At 29.3% G+C, this 18,276-nt stretch overlaps 1 protein-coding gene across 1 annotated transcript in view; it reads left to right on the top strand.

Moving 5' to 3' along the window:
* Positions 1-18,276, top strand: part of LOC148231432 (neurotrimin-like) — a 168,751-nt gene that overhangs the window by 112,474 nt on the left and 38,001 nt on the right. The gene's annotated exons all lie outside the window — the stretch shown is intronic.

Raw genomic sequence — 18,276 nt, 5'->3', positions numbered from 1 at the left:
ATTATTATAATTTATAAGCATACAGTGATTTTTCTTCCAATTCAGTTTAAGTACAAGTCCGTCTAAGATATGAACACTCATCGTCACAGTATTGGTGAGAAAATATATAAGGGTGACTATGTGAATTTACAAGTGCAATTAAATTTTACTTTTTCTTACTTATTTTAATTATTTATATACATATTTAACTTAAAACCATGATAATAGTCTTGGAATCACACTCCAGGTTGAATATCTGTTTAATTTATTATATTAAATAAATACCAATAGAATATTACAAGAATTGTTTTATTGAATAAAAAATACCGCAACATGACAATAATTTATAATAAAAATATAACACATTTTAATTTTTAATTCGATTTCCAACGTATGGTCACCCTACACTTAAAACAGCTCTGATTTAGTATTGGTAACGTTCTCCTATCAGTGTAAACAAATTCGCGGAAAGCCGTGTATGTATGCATGCTTATTTCCAACACAATAATGATGAGCGTTAACATCTTGGATGGACTATACATTATTTTTTAGGCATATTCCTATTATACTTAATTTATTTACAAATTCTTAATTAAATTAGTGTCGTATGTAAACGAATATTTCTTACATTTTTTATATTTTAATATAAAAAAATGAATATATTAAATTTAAGTAAAATAAATAAATAAATTCAATTTTAATTTTAAGTGCTTATGTAAATCATATAAATTAAAAAATACGTTGATAACACTAATTAGGTTAATTTCCTACAATAAATATTTTTTTATTTTCTCCTTCTGCTTTCAAGCAATATAAGCATTGTTGTTTTCATAAGTTTGAGCCATGAAAATATCGTTTTCAACAAATAACATGAACGGATTTGAATAAAAAATGTAAATGGAAAAAAAATCGGTGCTTTCAGTATTTCATTTTGTTATACCAATATTATCAAAGTATGATTTTTGCCACAATACCGGTATTAAACTAGATGAAATTCACAAGTTTTTTTTATAACAATAAATACTGATTTTTGATATATTTTGAAATTTATGTGAATTATTTTTATAATCACTGTGTATAATTATATTTTATTTTTTAATAAATAATTGTGTGATTTAATAAAAATTATATTAAAAATAGTTTTATTATTAAAAATAAATATTTAATGAGTAATATTACTGTACAATACGTATATTTTTTATACATACACGCGGTGTTCAAACGTTATTTACATAGTTTTTCGTCGTCAAATATTTAAATCGTATAGTATTTGGCAAACTCCTGGTGGCTTAAAATTGACGACTAAATCTTACTTTAAATATGCATATTGAAACTGGAAGGTCTGAATTTAAAAGTAATAACATTATTTTAAGATAAATGTAACACATATATTTGGTGTTAATTTGGCCGAATTCCTTTGTTGTTGACAAACAATGTCATTTTTTGCGTATAGTCGTTAATAATAAATACATATTTCAACGCGTTAATGACTTACACACTGACAAGTAAAAAGATTCATTGCTTCATAATGCAAGTAAAAATGAAGCACATTAATTTTTTCATTGATATTGTGTCAGCTCATTGTAGTCGCAAATCGTCACAAATGACATCGGCGCGTTCTTAACTATGAAACGGTGTAACAATATTATTGTAACTTTGGTCCGGGTCTGAGTACAAACAGTTGTTATACGGAGGTGGGTGGAAAACAACCCCTAATTCAAGGGTGGTGAGTTCGGATGAGCATCCAGCCACCCGACAGCCTCCAACAATCCTCCACTACTCACACCCGCGACACTCTAATTGCTTATATAAACAACACCGGCGCTGACTGCAAATGACGGTCAGCTGTCTGCGATACACCATTCAAAGTTTGATTCCGTTTTATGGTAGGTTTCGTTTATTTTCATCCTATTTTTATGTTGTATCTTATATGTCATCAAAACACACACACACACACGTATATTTTAATATAACAAATATTAATAAACATATATAAATACGTGATGGTAGATAGGGACAGATTCCTTTCTTATAGTATGGAAGGTACTGGTGAAAAAAGTGTTTTACTTAAAACTTAACAAGGTTCAAAATTATGTGCCACTTTGTAAGACATAAATCTGTAGTAATCTTCGAAAAATATTTTTAATTTGAAAATTTTACTAGGCCTTACATTTCTTTAAATTATTGATAAATAGATAGTCGTAGAAAATTGTTTATTTTATTTAAATTTATCGCTATGAGTTCAAGAAGAATTAAGCAACACGTTTGGTGAAGACATCCGCACTTACTAACTGGCTTATGGAAGTAGTCATCCAGCTTCTTAACATTTACCGGACAAAAACTTTTTTCTTATTTAATCCACTGTGGTCCAATTGATTAAATCACAAAAAATAAATTTCTTACCTATTATTTTTATATAATTTATTAAGGGTATACCCTGTATCAGTTCCGAAAAAAAACAACCAAAAATGCAATGACAAAAAGATTGTTTCTCTATATTTTTATAAATACTATTTAATAAATTTACACAAAACCAATATTCTCAACATATTTTTAATGGTTATTGCACTGTCTGTTAAATCTCAGCTCTGAGGTGCCAGTTCGATTTATATCGTTATTTTTTATTTATTTAATGGTTAAGTATAGTTATTATATTATTATTTTAATTATTAAATAATTATAGTATAGTTAATAAACGTATGTTTAAATGATATTATCAGTATTTTTTTGCAAGACTTCTTAAGCATCTCAGACAGCTAATTGTTAATTAGACTCAACTCGACAAATCCGACCCGAAAATATTCAAGACCGTTCTGAATCCTCCTTCTCGCTTTCCTTGTTTCAACACCGTCAGTTGTTTCAACAAATTGGCAGACAAGCCCTTAATGGTTCAAATCAACACAGCCATGAATTAGCATGCTAAGCCGACGCCGGCGGGCCCGCATTCAATATGCAAAGCTCTGTCCCGCAATAAAACACTCCTTCCTTAGGCACCCCCAGACCTTGGTTGCACTCGATTATCCTCGAGCCTCCTGAAAGGATCAACTTTAACGGAGCCGGAATTGGACCTAGAGGAGTTCTCTCCGTATTATTGAGTGGGCCTATGTGATGATAATCAATTGTGTATGACGCGTACGTTCGACAGGTAAACGTTTGATCAACTGTTCAAACGCTCCCTTGCAATGGCAATGTGTGTCAATCAGGGTATGCCAGGAAATGTTCTGATTAAATTATCAGGCTATGTTATTAACTATCGATATTAAACAAGACATTTAACACCTAATATATAGTAAATATAATACTCTATTTATTATATCTACATAAAATCAATCGTGACAAAAATTTATATTGTATTCATTAGGAAAAATCCGCCGCTCGACGTAATGCATTTAAATGGGCGTGCATAAAAAAGCTAATTTATACATAAAAATTAATATTAATAATCATTTTAAATATGATTCAAGCAAAATAAATACATAAACTCAAGCAAAAGTTTCTAAATTCGTCTTTGAAACTGCACCAAAGAGTTGCTTACGCCTACCCAAGTTTTAATATGATTTTATCGTTCCCGTCTGCTATTTGATTTATAAACATACACACAAATACTCGTATATGAATATAAAATAATACGACTCTTGGTAAATTTCTCGGGATTCGCCATAAGTTGAAAAGTTGACTGCAATCGACCCCCTCGATTTGCCTCCAGTTAATTTTTCGCTTGGAGCACAATTCGCGTTTTAACCCGTTCTCTGCCTCGACATATTTTAGCATACAAGTATAATAAAGAGCTCATGTTTGTCTTGGAAAATTTTCAGGTATTTTTTTTTATTTCACTTTTTGGAAATTTTCACACACATCGGCGAGGTTTGCTTGTATTTGCATATAAATCGGTTTTTCTCGTATCTTGGAACGTGCAGAATCCGAATTTGTTTATAATGTAATAATAATGCGGGCCGGTTGATAAATATTTATGAATAACAAAATATGTGTGTATGTCTCTAAATTTATATATGCGAAATTCGTTTACGTGCCTAGCATAATTTTAATGCACCGAGAACATTTTTCATCGATGGGAAATTATGCGGTGAGCGTGCCATGATATGGTTTGTGAATGTGTGGACAAGTGAATGTCAAAAGAAATTATCTAGATTTGGTATGATATAGAAAAAAACAGAATACAGAATAATTGTAAATCAAATAATACATTGTAAAGTAAAAACAATTTATTGTATATATTATATTTATATATAAAAGCATAATGTAATTAAGGTAAAAAAATTAAATAGTATTATTAACATTTTTTTGAGCGTTCCCATTGCGATGGCGCCGACATGATTTTATTGCTTTTGACGTGAATTTTTGACTTCTGAGAAGTGATAATTGTTTTTGCGTCCTCATATTGACCTAAATTTGATTTAAACATACTTTGATCACCTCTCTTATATCAAAAGCCCATAGTATTATTGGTAAGGATAGCTATCATATTTTTAATAAATTATTTAAATTATTTTAACAATTAATAATTCAACATTGTGTGATATAAAAGTGCAGACGAACTATAGAGCAATATGCGATAATTGTTTTATTATTTTTCCATATTTCAAATTTGTTTTATTAGCATTATTAAACATTTTATTGTAGTAATATATTTTTATTTTTCTCAAATAAGATGTTACAGCCGACACGATTTCATTGCCTTTGACGTAAATTTTTGACTTCTGAGAAATGATAATTGTGTTTGCGCTTTCTTATTTAACATAATTAGGTTTGAATATTTTCTGACTTACAATATTATATCAGAAGGATAATTATTATATTTTAATATTGAAGTGCAGACAAACTATTGAGCAATATGTGGGATGAGATGTTTATCTCTACTTATTCATCCGTATATTTTTCTGTGAGAGTAAAGTTTGTTAAGTTTAATTTTTGCACTTGACTTAGTAAGAGCTTTCGTGAGGTTAGGTTTGGGTTTGAACAGCAAATGAACGTTTCGAAACTGTCAAATTGAGTTTCATAGATATTTTAAAGCAGCATATAATTTCTTTAGCGCATATTATTTAAATTAATTTTGCAAATAGAAATATATATCTTCTGGTGAAAATAAATTCACTAGTGAAAATATAACATTATTGAAAAATACATATTCACTCATTTTTGTATTACATATAAATAAATAATGATGAGTATGTAAATTTATATTTAACATATGGAAAGTTAAAATCATTTATTTTCATAATAACACCCACCAGATAAATTAAATTTTCACTGGTAAAAATACATATCGACTATTGAAAATATATTTTGATATGATAACATTGAAATAACATATTTAAAAAAACATTTTCGGGATAGATTTGAGTTTTTTTTTTAAATTTATTTGAGGGACTCCCAAATAACTTCCCTGTGCTATCGGTGTAGGATTATCGATGGCAAAATTTATATTTCAATATTTACGTAATAACGTATTCTATACTATTTACATGAATATTTATAGCTAACGTCAAAATATATAATAAGATATAAGGCCACTAATATCGAAAAGAGCAATCTTAGATTTTTCGAATTTTAGCTAATATGTGATAATATTCTCCAGGTAGCATTTTATTGAACTGTGATGTCATTTTTTTCAAAACACAAAATAGTATACATAATCGAAGTAAAAAAATACTTTTTCAAATCCAATAAGGGTGTCAAACTGCTCTGCGAGTTTTTATCAATTATTTCCTATAAATACAAAAAGTAACTCCTCCATTTTCTAAAATGATTTTTAAATGTGCAAACACTTAAGAAATCAGATAGTTTAATATTTAGACAAAGAATCTTGTTTTAAAAATTCAATTACAAACATTTAACAAATATTTTTAAATCCAAATAAAATTATATAAGCATGTTTTGCTTGTACCTTATCGAAAATGCAAATTACTTTCACACTAATGTCATTCCGTTGACATTTTCATTTCATATAAAAATATATCACCCGATTATATTAAACTTCCCAGAAACAAATAATTCAAACACAATTCTAACCCTCAAAGGGACGGGGGACGCCCTACTATTTATTATTCACGGCGTCGTTCGGATAATATTATATAATATATTTTGCGAATCATTGGTTGTTATTTAAGCATATTCCTCTCGGTTTAGAACACCGTTATAATGCTTGCGACGGAAATTGCGGTTATCAACGTGTATCCTCCGCAGTATCCGAATCGCGTTGTAGAAAATTAAATTATTATTTCTGCGCTATATCCACAAAGGACAAACAGACCGTGGTGCATTCCGAGTGAATCGATCGCTTAATATATCTTTTCTGAATATTATAAATAGGCTATTTCTGGTAATCTCTTCAATGAAATGCAGGTGCATAAAATTAAATAAGCCGGAAAATGGTTATTGCCTGATGTATACTTATTATGATAAAATGGCGTAAAAATAACGATCAAGGGACAGAGAAGGGTGTAAGCTTCTAAGAAATATATTCTGTGTATACATACTGAGTTAAGTAGATCGTAAAGATTGTAGAATATACATCTCTTTGTAGAACAAATATAAGTAGATTTATTAAGAAGTATACAAAATTCAAACGCGACTCAAAATAATTTTCAATGCAGTATCATATATGTAGTATATGTTACAGGGAATGTGTTTTTTTAGTAAAGATATATTTTTGCCAGTATAAATAGAATTTAATTGACTGTTTTAGTAAAATCATATTCATATTCAGGTTGCTGGTGATTGTGCCGGATTCCGTTGCTAGCAGCGATCTACTGGCTAAAACCTCTCACCAGCCCTCTTCTGGGCGGCCGATACTATCTTTCTGATATTGCACGTCAGCTCGTCCAGTTAAGAGACTATCCCGTTAGGGCCGCTAGTTTTTGCTGTCTTACAGCTTCTTCCTTAATTTGCATAACATCAGACTCGTAGTCCTTCCATGCCTCTCAGCTGAACCGGCTTTCCAACATGGACTGGGCCATAGTGTCTGTTGATGCAGGTCTTTCTATGCCCCTGTCCAGCGCCGTTCTGTTTGCCAACCAAACTGTGCACTTGAAGGCGATTTATCGTACCCTAACATAGCCTAACTCAAAAGATTTTTGTTTAGGGAAAAATATTTATGTACCCGTGTTCCCAATTTTATACCTTCAGGTACACATGGAGGCGGTCATCAGGGCGGTGCGACGGGTGCAAGGTACCCAGCTGCATATTATGAGGATATGCAATTAAAATAACTGTTTTTGAACTTTTCCTAAAAATTTGTAATTAAAATTTTTTTTTTAAATTCAAAAATTTTTTTTTTGAAAAATATTTTTTTTTTCAAAATATTTTATTATTCAAATTTTTTTTAAAAAAATATTAAAAAATTTTTTTTTTTAAAGTTTCTATAAAAAATAATAATTTGAAATTTTTTGAATGCAACTTATACTATGGCCCCTATATGTTGATAAATTCATAGAAAGAAGTTGCTAAAAAAAATCAATTCAATTTATTTTTTCTTATAAAAATTTCAAAATTTAATTTTTTAAATTTGGACCCCCTCATATATATGCAGCCTGGATATATTGCACATGTTGCACCGCCCTGGTGACCGCGTTTATGTGTACCTGAAGGTATAAAATTGAGAAGACGTACATAAATTTATATTTTTCTTTAAGCAAAAATCTAGGCTAGGTTGGGGTACGATAAATCTTAGCACAACCTAACTCAGCCTAACTCAATTCCTTATAAAAACATATTTTGCCTAAGCATATAAGGTTTATATATGAGATTTAACGAAAATTAAGGACACGATAACTTCAGCTGCTTTTATTATATCAGCATGTTTTTTTTGCCAAAAAAATAGACCTTGTAAACATCTCAGAAATATTTGTTAGCTAGCCATATCTACCATTTTGTTTCAAAATGGTGGCTATCTAAAAAATAAAAAAAATCGTATCTTTGTTAAACAACATTTTAGAGCAAAAAGCAATAAAAGTAACACTGTTTAATATTTATAATTAAAGTATAATAAAAATTAAAAAAAATACTTTTTGAAAATTTTTGTCAATTATTTGTTTTTAAGATTTACTTCCACAAAAAATATTTCTGAGATGTTTCTCAGAAAATTTTTTAATCCAGCTGTATTTACCGTTTTTTTAAATGGCGGTTATTAAAAAAAAAATATTATATTTTCGTTAAAAAATATTTTAGAGAAAAAAGTAAAAATGTTTTATATTAAGTGCCAAGAGTGAGTGAGATATAAGGGCGTACGTTACATGCATTCTGCATGCCCACTTTTTTTCGTCTGGTAATTACATATAAAGTATATTTTAATCAGTTCTATTATCCATTTTTTAAGGTCATTAAGAGGGTAATATAAAGTATTTAATTAGAAGTATAGAACTTTAAAATGAAGTATTTAAAACATATGTAAATCATGTGATAGCTATGGTATTGGAATTATTAGAAAGATTATGTCATAAGTGTCTAAATATGATTTTGAGCATATCTGCGCTGCGATCGGCTCGAATAAAGCGGAATCTGAAAGTCCAATTTTCGATCACTTTTTCGAGCAGGGCCATATATCGGCAATCACGCAGCGAATGTTGGCTTCCAAGTCGTCCATCGTCTCTAATGAGAATATGTGTGGTGCGAAAACGATCTATGGTTATTAAAATTACTTGTATGGATCGACGTTTATGTCGACTGTAAAATGGACGTAGTGCGCGGTAAGTTTTACGAACTAAACCACGATTTTGGAAATAAATATGTACAATTTGCAAGTGTTATTCCGGCATTTAGTAATGATGAAATGGCAAGCCAAACTAAGCACAAATCAGCTGTCAGCTGACAAATTTCCTGTTCCTGGAAAAAAAAATGACATTAATATAATTGATATAAATTACATAGATAGATATTATATATACAGAAAATTGACAAAAAATATACATATTTGTATTCACTATTTATTACATTTAAAAAATATATTAAAAATATAATAACTGATACATTAAAACTTTGTACTGCAATATATGATGGATTCTTTGGGTAAGTTTGTTTTACCTAATTCTAAGCATTGTTTTATCTATCTTTGTAAAACATAATCAAGATTCATAATGCAGCTTTCTGAGCTCTCCGCAATGGTTTCGAGTGAGATTCGCGACTCAGTAATTTTATCGTTTTAAATAAAAAAATATCATTTATTCTACAGATTACCTAGACTTATCTGTGATTATTTGCATACCATTCTTGGTTTTTCTCGGTTATCATATATACATATTAGAAATATATTTTTAGGTCAAAAATATATCTTGTACGACTTTACCTTCTTTATACGAATCGAGTGCTCTCCGTTCACACTTCGGCGGCTAACCCCACTCGAATGGCATCCTCGCCCGAAACCTCGATTCTTTTCAGCGCAAGATCCATATAATTAAGCCGATGCCTGAAGAAAATATTGCAACGTTTCGACGTAAAGTTTGACCGTAAACTCGGCGGCTAGAAATTCCGACTGCGTGCCTATGCAAATTTGTCCGCTTCGGAAAAGTCATTACCCTTGTTTCCCCGGAGAGGGAAATTCCTCTTTCGCAGCACAATGTAGTGCATGACGGGACTCCCTAAAATAATATTATCCGGGTCTCTGTGTGTGCCGAACCGAGTCTCTCCTACGCGGGTGTGTGTGCGTTCCTTGGGTGGCGAAGGGGCGGCATTCGTACGACGAGTCGTCGGTATCAAATCTTTCGGTTAACCGTACGTTTTCGGTCGTCGAAGAAACTTCTCCATACGAAGACTCCCCAGCCGATGCTGCAGCACGTCTCAGCGTGTATACACACATAGGGTTTGAATTCAAATTATCCACCTTATAATGGCTGAGTGGATTTGTGATATCCCTCTCGACTAAGGCTAAAATTATTTTTATATTGTGTAATTCAAATATCATACAAAATGATTGGTATATCAATCGTTCGATTTATTCGATTTACTTGATTTCTTGCTGGGACGTTTGCACAATTACTTATCTGACAACTTTTTCTATCCCGTTGTTTGTTTACCTCCTTACGCAAACATTTGTTTCTGCTTTTGCTGATTAATGGCCACCGTTTATACGTTCCTAGAATGCAACGTTACGTATTACGTAAACATATACATATATTTTTTGTATTATTTTCTGCAAAAAGTTTTAATAAGAAAAAATCGAATTGCCCACAAGTACTGTATATTTTAATAATCAGATAAAAAAATGGTTATATTTATTGCTTATTGTATATTTATGTTATCACCAAATTCTCTGTGAGAAAAATGACAAACAATTATATATTTTTACTAAATTCCCTATAACTTGTGACCAATTAAAGTAGCATCGTGTTTATCCAGACAATTTTTATAATAGCGTTTTACTCGCAAAATATTTATTTTACGAAAAACAATACTTTGTGGAACAATCCGGGAAATTCTCAAAAATATAAAATTTAGTCTGCCAAAATCTCAAAAATAATAAATTAAGACCCCTACAGATGAAACGCTTATCCAAATTTGGAAAAAAATATTTAAAGAGATTTTAGAATGGTATCTACTTCTCATAATAATAGTAACGGTGACAAAAACAGAAGACCGATCTTAAAATATATAATTCAAGCCTCAATGCCTAGTTACCAAATATTTAAAAAAACAATGGAATAAACAAAAACGGTTGTTTGTTATTAATTTCAATACGTATTGTTTTATCCGTTAAGTGTCTATCAAAATTTGAATCGTAACAGCAAAATTAAATTTAAAGATATTCTTTTGAGTACGGCTAAAGGATGGATGCAGAATTTAGTGAAATCTATCGATTCTGAAGACATTTCGCTAGTTTCCACCACACCTTGCCGTGCCTGTGCTGTCGATCTACCAGAAAGGCTTCCGAATAAGCTAAAAATTATTAGCCAATAAAAATAAAAAATGGGGAGAAATATTTGAGAAGAAAGTTTTGTGTTTGTTCTGCATGTGGAATAAGCATACATGTGCAGAAGTTATAAAATTCCTCTTCATATTGACGAATGTTTTTATACGTATCAAAAAATATTTAAATAAATAAAAAAGTGTAAATAATAAAAATTAATATAAATATTGATCTTGTGCTTTAAAAGTGTAATGATAAAGTTAATGTGTCCGTGACAGTTGTAAGCAGAAAAAGGACGCCGAAAAATTTGGTGAGTGCAAATTATATTATATTAAAAACGGATTATTTTAGAAGCATTTAAACATACATATTATTAAATTATATATAACTGGTTTGTAACCATTGCAACCATTTTTAATGAATGAAAAATACATATTTATTTGTTTATGATTTTTTTTCTCGGAGATCCTTTGAAGTGCAATAATATTTTATTTTTTAAAATTATTTTACAATAAAATAATACGGTAATAATTTATCTGAATTGTAGCTTTTTCCACCTGGTTTCTTAAACTGTGAATCATTGCGGTTTTACAAATGGTGAGAACATTTTAAAATAACCAACACCCAGTAAGAAGTTTTAAAATTAAATTAAAAAATTAATACATAAAATAGATATATTTCAATGCATTATTCTACACATATACGTACGAATTTACAGTTTTTCCTCAATCGCATATGTACCCTTAGAACAAGTGCGCTCGTAAGTGCCTCGGTGTTTTCTTAAACGCGAGACTTAGTAAATTGCATTGACGGCGGTGCCTTTTGTTATTTCTGAAAGTTTCGCGGCGACGTTACCTGGCGGTAGCAGTACGTTGAAACTGTCGAGGATGTTTTAGGGGCGGACGGAAGTCGAACGGGGCGAGGGTGAGAGTGGAAAGGGTTGAAAGTGCGGACAATTGAATTGGAGCACTCGTTAGGGTTTTTCCCACCTGCTCTCTCCTCTCCCGGCAGACACTCACCAGACGGTCCACTTTTGAACGTCGAAAGTGAGTTGGTGCTCCGCTCTCTTAAGGATGTTGCCACTAGAACAATTTTTAATACTTACTTATTTTACTTATACGATTATTTGTATTTAAAAATAAGAACTATACAATATAACTATTCCATCATAAAGGTGTACTGATTGCTAAAATCATATTTATCATTATACTTTCCACCCTTAATTTGAAGCACAAAGGTGATGTTAATTCAACTGTTTGTTTGATATTAATAATATATAGGTAATGTTTATTGTAATAAATTAATTGAATATCGTGTTACATTGTATCCAATTCAAGTTTTTACTCAAAAGGTAACTAGAATTAATATAAATTTAGATTTTATTGGTTACTCATAAGTGTATGCTACTTTCGTTTTTTTATTTATTTTAATGTCAGTTTTATCATTAAACGTATGTATAAATATTATATACAGACGTTGGTTTCATTAGATCTTTGGACTGTAATTTTCCAGAAACTTCCTGATATATTGTGATTTATCGCAATTATCTGCGGTAATTGTTAATTGCCATTAATATATTAGTGCTATTAAATTATTTAAAAAAATATGTTTTCTCTCAGTGGCTAAGGAAATACACGCAATCATTTTTTATGAATTTTAAATGTGTCATAATCACTTGCTTTTAAATATCTGACCTGTAATTGGTTGTTCGCCAGAAGGGATATATCAACACGTGTGAGAACACAGGATTTGTTTTTATTGCGGTATGGTTGTTATAATTGATATTTTATAATATTTTTTGCAAACATTGAAAATGAATTTTTTCTTAGATTCGTTATGGGCTTTTGAATTTTAAAAATCTAGTGATTTTAATAAAAATAATTTTTGTGTTAATACTCAGGTAAGATGAAAACACAATAATTGTTATAGTTATGTATGTTATATATATTAAATTTATTGCCTTGTGTTTTTAGATTGTATTTGATTATAAAATACCAAGGGCTATATTTGTTTTTTTTTGTTGTTAAATTACGCCTTTTTAAAAGTAAATAGAATGCAGATATTTCTGTGTACCTGCTCTTTTAAATCATCAATATTTTTTTGCGGTTCTTTACTTAAATTTATCGCAGAATGCGGACTTGCTAGATTAAATTGAATTATTTTTTCGTATCATCTATTGTTAAAATTTTTTTAGCGTTTTTGCACTTACTTTTGTCGAGGAATATACATTTGTTAGATAAAATGCGGTTATCTCTACGTATTATATATTGCTTGAAAAAATATTTTGTTTCGTTTTAGATAAGGACTTTTATTTTAAAATAAGGACTGCAATCTTGTTAAACTTTATAATATTATCTGTAGGTATTGTCTATTTAAAAAAAAAATTGCTGGCGTTATTGCATTTATATTAGTCGAGGAACGCACACTTGTACGTCTGATTTGGGACACTTATTTTTATATTTTTTTAATTGTATTTTTTTTGTGTTTTAATAGCGTTTTTGTAAATATATTCAACGAAAAGAGCATCCTTGTTAGGTTGAAAATCTTTGGGTCTTATTGTCTATTGTTAGAAAATTCATTCTTTTGTTGGCGTTCATGCATTCAAATTTGTCAAGGAATGTACACTTGTTAGTATGAATAGAATTATCTTTACGTATTGTCTATTCATAGGAAATCTTTTTTTTGTTAACGTTGTTGCAATTAAATTAAACTAGGAAAGCATACTTGTTAGATTTAAAAATCTTGCATTTAAATTCATAAAAAAATGAACACCAGTCAATGCAAATAGTCTCCACGTGTCGTCTATTGTTAAAGAATCTTTTTTTGTCAGCGATTTGGTAAATAAAATTCGCCGAGAGGCGCACACTTGTTAGACTAAATAATATTATTTTGAAATATTGTCTGTTGTTAAAAAAAATCGTTTTTGCACTTAGCTTTGTTGACGAACGTACACTTGTTATACTGTATGGAATTTATTTTAACCTAGATAAGGCAATATTGCGTAGTTTTTTTGCTTAAATTGTTAAATATATTTCCTTAATTCATAACCACAAGCATTTTTATTTTTATTAAATTTAGCTATCAACTTTTTGTAATTATAAAAATGGTAAAAAACCAGTAACATGTATATTTAATATAATTAGTATGCCTGTATAATTATCTATATATTTAAAAATAAAAAAAATGAAAAATGAATGCGCAGTGTCGTGCAAAATAATCAAACCTTTTTTATGGATCAGTGTTGAAATCGAAAATAGCAGTTTTTTTGTACATTTTGTCATTCAAATAAATAAAAAAAAATGTGTAATTTTAAATTTTTGTACCAGACATTGTGTAGAACTTTAGACAGCTTTCTAGTTTTTGTTTAATGTGAGAAACACAAATTAAACCTCGTAACTGTGATATTTTTGTCCAGTTAGTTTTCACTAACGCCTTACTTTGTGCTTCAGCTTAATGACCGGTATTTATTTGCCTTATTTGAAGTTATTTGAAGCTAGGATTTAACATATTTATAAAACAACCAATGCATCATATGTTTATAAATAAAATTTTAATGTTTAGGGAGCAAGTAGTATCTGAATAAAATACATTTTTAACCTAGGGTTATAATAAAAATGAATTTGAACAATAATATAAATTATATACATATAATAATAATAGTTTGAAATCAAATAATTTCGAGGCGCAGCAGCACATACAAAAATCATGTTTTACAAGTTTTTTTTAAATTCTTAATGAAATTTATTTAAAGGAATACTTCAAGGTAGTAAGAATTTAAAATTAAAAGTAACTTTATTAATAATATTATTAAACCGAAGAAACATTATTGTACCGAGATCAAAATCTTGAGATTTTTATTTTTTATAAAAAATACGGTATACTTTATATATTTTAAAATATGATTTTATTATTCTGCAATGTACGAAACACGATTTCTAATCTTTAATAGACTCTGTTAGATAAAGAATTTATGTATTATATATAACATAAAATATTTATATATGATTAGTTGCAAGAAAATACCTTGTATTATATATACATTTTTAATTGTAAAATCGTAGAAGGCATATAAACATTTTTTTTATCGAGTTAATCAATAAAAAATAATATTTTTTCTTTCATTAAAACTGTCATCTCTTTCTGCTAAAAAATTATTAATTATTTTTGTTACTAATTTTCAGATATTATTTGATTACCAAACCTCAATTAGAATTGTATTAGGCTTGAATTTATATCACAATAGAAGTCAGCTTTCCATTGATTACTCTATCTATTATACATAAAGTTGGTAATTAGTTATAGTCTCTTATTTAATGGTGCTAAAACAAGAATAGTTGCATTAAAGTTAAATTTGTTAATTAGACATCTCCCTGCATAATGGAATCACTCAGAGTATAATCAACTTCCAAAACACCGTTATGTTAAATTGAAATATCATATATACTATATATATGTATGTATAGATATATTCGTGTCAGTTGCTCGGTTTAGATTTCATTATTTGTTTTGTCGTCGTTTGCCTCGCGCCGCTAATTGTAGCCGCTATAGTGTAGCTGTGGATGTACACGTACCGGCAGCTGCATCGCATTGTATTGATATCGATTGCATCCGGAATGCAAGTTCTGCCGGACATTCTGCCGTAATTAGAAGTGCGCCACTGTAACGAAACCCCGACGGTACTCTTACTGATTGTGACCCTGTATACAATTAGCCGACGTAGTCTAATTACATAGACGATTGTTTTCCTAGTCGGAATTCTCCCGTCTTTGCTCTGCTTCTTTTGAATAATCTTCAAGAAACGCTTTTGTCTAGTGAATAATTTTACTACAAATATAATTATATAAATAATCTGTTTCTTTAACGTCTAGTCTGTGACGATTTGGCGTGAGCGTCACTGGTATTAAGTTCAGGCCCAAAATTGATCAATTGATGCGCATCAATACTATTCGACAAATTGTTTAAAAATCAAATAACTTTGCTTATTGGGGAGTATAGTGTTATTCAATGAATCGTTAAAATTTTATTTTCGACAATAAAAGTAGACAAAGAAACCGGTGAATATTTTTTACATGATCAGTAAACACACATGCACATTCAAGTTGTGACACATCGTGGCCAAATCCTATAAAATATGGTCCCCGAGTGACGGAGGGCGGTTCTCGTCCTTCGTCTCGCACGTTTTATATTATTTAACGCTTAAGCGGATATTAAAGAATCATATATCACACGTAGGGGTGGGACACTCACACCCTTGCATGGTCGCCTGTCTATTTCTTGATTTATTGCCTTCTGGCCGCCCGCGGTCTCCGCATTCGTTGAACCTACGGACTGTTTCCGCGATTGAGTCACGAAAAATTCTGCGTCTGTGTGTGCTTAACGGGCTAAAAGGTGAATCGGTGGGACGGATTCGAAAATAAGAAATCATCCCTTTCGACGTGCTCGCGCCGGAAAAATGTATTTCCAAGGGTTGAATAATAACGGGACATCTTTATAATAATGTTATATAGAATTTCACCTGGCCTTTTTTGGGGTTTATACTGCGATGTTGTTGGGAAATGAAGTAACTTCGATTTACCTTACCGAATTACGCATGTAGATGTTTGCTTTGGATTATACGTATTTCGGAACTGATTATCCTATTTCTATAATATATAAGACTCTTTTAATAAAATTATCTAGATACTTAGTAATATAAAAAGGCAAATGAGAATGAGAATAAAAGCTTAGATTTAAAAGAAAAAATCAAATTAGGGTTTTCTTTTATTTTTTATATATGTTAGATTGTAAGTAATAGTTATTAAGATAATAAACTATCGAAGAGAAACTTTTCACTCCATTTCAAAACTAAATTCAAAGCAGTATCTTCGATAATCATCAATGTTTTTCTATATATATGATATAACGAAATCTAAGAAAACGATTACCATAGTATGTTTTATCATTTGAACTTTTTATAAAAAAATGATCTTGTAATAATCTCGACTAAGTTTGGTAACCAGATTGATTCATACTAGTGGCTACTAAAAAAGTTAAAAATCTAGTCCTTGGAAAAAATAAAATTAAATATTATGAAATATAAATTCATAATTTTTGTAATCACTGTTGTGTCCTCAAAACTACAATTACTTTTTTGTATATTACTGATAACTGTCGTAGTTTTATTGATTTTTATACGAAACTTATTCTAAAAATTGACCTTATAAATATTTAAGCTAAGTTTGCTAGTTAGTCTGATACAGCATATTTTTTTAATAGCAGCTTTTCAAAATATGAATTAATTAGTTTTAAAAAAATATTAAGTCGATAGTGATTAAATTAAATTTGTTCTTCTTATTTTTTTGTCATTTAAGTTAGATGTAACAAAATTTAAGGACACAGTAAATACCGTAGTTTTAATTATATCAACATAAAATTTGTTCTAAAAATAGCTCTTATAAATATTATTACGGCTTAGTTGTATAGTCTAATCTGCAATATTTATAAAGGCGAATTTCGTTAAAAAAAAATTTAAGCAGTAAAAAATGATTTGTAATGAAAATTCAGATATTTTTTATCTATCTGGGATGTAACAGAATTTAAGAAAATGAAAACTGCTGTAGTTTTATTTATATCGACATTTTACTTGTTCTATAAATATGTTTTATAAATATTTTTGCAAAGTTCATTTAAAATCAATTTGATTCACCATATTGTTTCAAAATAACGGCTTTGATAGAAAACTAAAGGGGAAAAAAACAATTTAAACTAAAAATTTAAATGAAAAAAATATACTTATTATATACTAATTTTAATGATGACATCATTTAACTTATTCTAAAAATAATAGATCATGTAAATATTTCTGCTGAGTCTGTTAGCCAGTCGCGTTTTATCGAACCATAAACAATTGTTACTTTGTTAAGAAGTCTTAGAAAAAATAGTAAGACTGATTTGAATAAAAATTAATAAAAAACATAAAAATATATTTAATATAAATGTTTTAATTGAATCGATAACTTATTTTTTTTTTAAATAGCTGTTGTAAATATTTCGGCAAAGCTTGTTAGTCGATCTAATCTGTTTTTTGTTTCAAATAAAAATAAAAAACTCATTAAATACTTCAAAAAAAGTACCTAGAGCTAATTTAGAAATTTATATTTTGTCAATGTTCATTGCAAAAATCAGCAAATTATTTGTAATAATTTTCAAAGCCTTATTTTTCTATAAATTTAATTTGAATAAAAGTTTAAAATTATTTTACAATGGGTGCATTTTTTATACCGCTGCATAGGAAAGGATGTGTCCGTGCTAGTTATTTTTGAGTTATTTTTTTAAACGTACTGTGCCTGGGAAGTGATTATTAAAGTAAATAAAGTATAAATCAAAAAATAGTATACTAAAAAATACAAAATTCTGCTCGAAAAAATCATTAAAAAAAAGTTTAAAAATAGAAAAACATA

Source organism: Plectrocnemia conspersa, unplaced genomic scaffold, assembly GCF_051122295.1.
Source record: "Plectrocnemia conspersa isolate PC_06_02 unplaced genomic scaffold, ASM5112229v1 ptg000009l, whole genome shotgun sequence".
Classification (NCBI taxonomy): Eukaryota; Metazoa; Arthropoda; class Insecta; order Trichoptera; family Polycentropodidae; genus Plectrocnemia; species Plectrocnemia conspersa.
Note: the sequence above shows the minus strand (reverse complement) of the source record. Positions and strands in the feature narration are given on the sequence as shown.